This window comes from Saimiri boliviensis, chromosome X (assembly GCF_048565385.1).
Source record: "Saimiri boliviensis isolate mSaiBol1 chromosome X, mSaiBol1.pri, whole genome shotgun sequence".
NCBI classification, from domain to species: domain Eukaryota; kingdom Metazoa; phylum Chordata; class Mammalia; order Primates; family Cebidae; genus Saimiri; species Saimiri boliviensis.
Window position 1 is genome coordinate 22,265,689 of NC_133470.1, and position 3,538 is coordinate 22,269,226.

Sequence of the window (3,538 nt, forward strand, 5' to 3'; positions counted from 1 at the left end):
CTCAGAGAGATATCTGCATTTGCATGTTCATTGCAGCATTATACATAATAGCCCAGAAGTAGAAAAAACCTAAGTGCCTGTCAGTATATGAATGGATAAAGAAATTGTGATACACACACACGAAAGGAATTTCAAAAAGTTCATGGAAAATGCATATTATGAAAAGACTATGCATATATTTCAATTTTTTGCACCCAAATAAACTCATGATAACTTGTTATAACATATCTGAACAGGATCTAGTTTGAGGCACTAAGAAGGGTAGGACATCAGTTTGAAAAGAATCCCTATCAGAGTAACACCAAATCTGCTAAAATTGAGCAGGAAGAAGCATCAAATTTATGGTAAAGCTTGAGTAGAAGAATGGTGAAATCCTGATGTTTTACAAAAAATTTATGAGGACAATGCCCCAAAGAATTCAGCAGTTTACAAATGGATAACTTGCTTTCAGAATGAGATAATGTTGAAGACTACCACAGCTGACTATCCACATTAATTTGTGAGGAAAAAGTTAATCTTGTTCATGCACTTATTGAAGAGGACTGATGATTAATAAGAGAAACCATAGCCAACAGTGCAGTGCAATTGTTTCAGCTTACACAATTCTGATTGAAAAATTAAAGTTGAGCAAATGGCACCCATTTGATGGGTGCCAAAACCATTGCACCCAGATTGGCTGGCTACAAAGAAGGAAAGAGCTTTCAATGGAAATTTTAACTAAGTGGGATCAAGATACTGAAGCATTTCTTAGAATTGTAACAGTAGATGAAACATGGCTTTACCAAAAGGATCCTGAAAGTGCATTCAAAACAAGGGGGAAGTGGTCCAGTTAAAGCAAAAGCAGACTAGTCAAAGCAAAGGTCATGGGAATAGTTTTTTTGGGAACACTCCATGCATTTCCCTTGTTGACTTTCTGGGGGGCCAACGAATGATAACATCTGCTTATTATGAGGGTATTTTGAGAAAGTTAGCCATAGCATGAATGGACAAATGCCCAGGAAAACTTCATCAGAGAGTTTTCCACCATGATAATGCTCCTGCTCATTCCTCTCATCAAACAAGGGAATTTTGTGCGGGTTTTTTTTTTTTTTTTTTTTTTTAGATGGAGTTTAGCTCTTGTTGCCCAGACTGGAGTGCAATGGCACGATCTCAGCTCACTGCAACCTCCACCTCCTGGGTTCAAGTGATTCTCCTGCCTCAGCCTATGGAGTATTTGGGATTACAGGCATGTGCCACCATGCCTGGCTAATTTTGCATTTTTAGTAGAGATGGGGTTTCTCCATTTTGGTCAGGCTGGTGTTGAACTCTCGATCTCAGGTGATCTGCCCACTTCGGCCTCCCAAAGTGCTGGGATTATAGGCATGAGCCACTGCAACTGCCTGGCGCAAGTTTTGATGGGAAATCATTAGGTGTCATTTTACAGTCATGATTTGGTTGACTTTCCTTGTGACTTCTTTTTGTTTCCTAATCTTAAAAAATATGTAAAGGGCCACCATTTTTCTTCAGTTAAAAATGTAAATAAGACTGCGTTGACCTGGTTAAGTCCCCAGGATGATCAGTTTCTAAGGGATGGACTAAATGACTGGTATCAACACTTAAAAAAGTGTCTTTAACTTGATGGAGCTTATGTTGAGAAATAAAGTTTATATTTTTAGTTATTATCTTTAAATTCCATTTCCATGAACTTTTTGAAGTCCCCTTATATACATATATACACACATGTTTATAATGTAATATTCAGCCACATAAAAAAATGGAAATCCTGTCATTTGTGCCAACATAGAATGAACCTGGAGGGCATTATACTAAGAGAAATAAGCCAGGTAGAGAAAGACAAATACTGTATGGTATGAGTTATATGTGAACTCTAAAAAATAAGAGTTGAACTCATAGAAACAGAAAGCAGAATGGTGGTTGCCAGGGTCTGGGGTGGGAGAAATAGAGCTATGTTGGCCAAAGAATACACAATTTCAGTTTTAAGATGAGTAACTTTTGGGTATCTAAAGTACAGATATTAATTATATTAATAGTTAATAGCACTATTGTATACTTGAAATTTTCTAAGAGAGTAGAGAGTAAGCATTCTCACAAAAAAGGCAACTATATGAAGTGATGGATATATTAAGTTGATCATGGTACTCAACAACAAATCATGTTGTATACTTTGAATGTATACAATTTTATTTGCAATTATACCTCAGTGGAGTTGAAAACAAGCAAACAAATAAAGCCAAAACCAAAAGATTTGTACCTCAGTCCCGCCACTTGCTTACCATGTGACTTTGTGCAAGTCACTTCTCCATTCTGGCCCTTGATTTTTGATCTGTAGAATAAAGATGATGATACTTTAAAAAAGTCATTGTATAGATTAAGAATCAATGGTGTGGGAAAACATTCATTGTATCTTAAACAAAAATCAGATTATAAGAATGTATCTACCATAGGAACCCAATTTTAGAAAGCAAAATATATGTATATATGTACATGGAGAAAAAATTGGAAAAATCTACCTGAAAAAGTCAGCAGTGCTTATATTTGGGTTTTTGAATTGCAGTTCATTTTCATTTTAACTAGGCAAACAACTTTATTAACCTTTTTTCAAACTTGATTTCCAGGCTTCTTTGGCTTAATTAGCTGCAAAGAATGAATTGTGTATAAGGAAAAACTGAAAAGAGCTGCAGTGTCCAAGGGGCTTGGGCTTAAAAATATTAGAGATCTAGATTTTATCAGATCCATTAAAAAAATGTCTTAAAAATGGTAATAATATAAAATAGGAACTCCCAGTAACTTCTTCAAGTTTTATCTTCAGAAGTTGACTCAATTCAGTTTGCCTCATTCTTGGAAGCCTCATCAAAATTCTCCACAAGATCTGGAACTTCATCATCATCCTCCTCTCCAGTAACAAGTAGTGCTTTTCCATCCACAGATTGTTTGGGCAAAGCCTCAGCCAGTCTCCCGAAACTAGTCAGACTGTTGGTACCAAGCTGGTTTAAGATGCTGGGTAGCACTTCTGTCAGCTGCTTTGTCTCAGCATGACCTGTAATGGTGAAAGTGTTCGCTGCCAGAGATGCCTGAACTTTAGGGTTGTGAAAGTGGATCACTGTTCCCTGGTTTGTAAACGTATTCACCTCTTCAATATCAGAGGTATTGTTTACTCCAACTTCTTTAAGGAGAGCCGAAGTGTTTTTATCATCTGCGGTGACTGTTCTATGAAACACTTTTTTCTTTTTGTGAGCAGTTCCTTTCCCACCGACGTGCACTTGTGCCTACAGTTTGGCGAGGTTTTCTTGGTTCATAATTGTTTCTTTCATCTTTTCAGAGCGGATAAGGGGCCACTCAGGGGACTAGGGTTGGTGCTCAGGGGGTCTCAGGTGGACCAGCTGAGATTAGGTGCACACACGTGGGGCTAAATATGGCAGCTGAATTACAGCTACTTTTTAAAAAGCTATATAAAATAAGGACTTAGGAGATAATTGCTGAATTCTAAAGAGGTGAAGATGTTTCAGGAGTGGACCAAAAGCACCAGTGTTCTATATTT

General features: G+C 37.3%; 1 pseudogene; it reads right to left on the bottom strand.

Annotated features, from left to right (window-relative positions):
• Window positions 1-2,783: 2,783 nt before the first annotated feature.
• Window positions 2,784-3,311, bottom strand: LOC101037549 (transcription factor BTF3 pseudogene; annotated as a pseudogene).
• Between the last annotated feature and the right edge of the window lie 227 nt (window positions 3,312-3,538).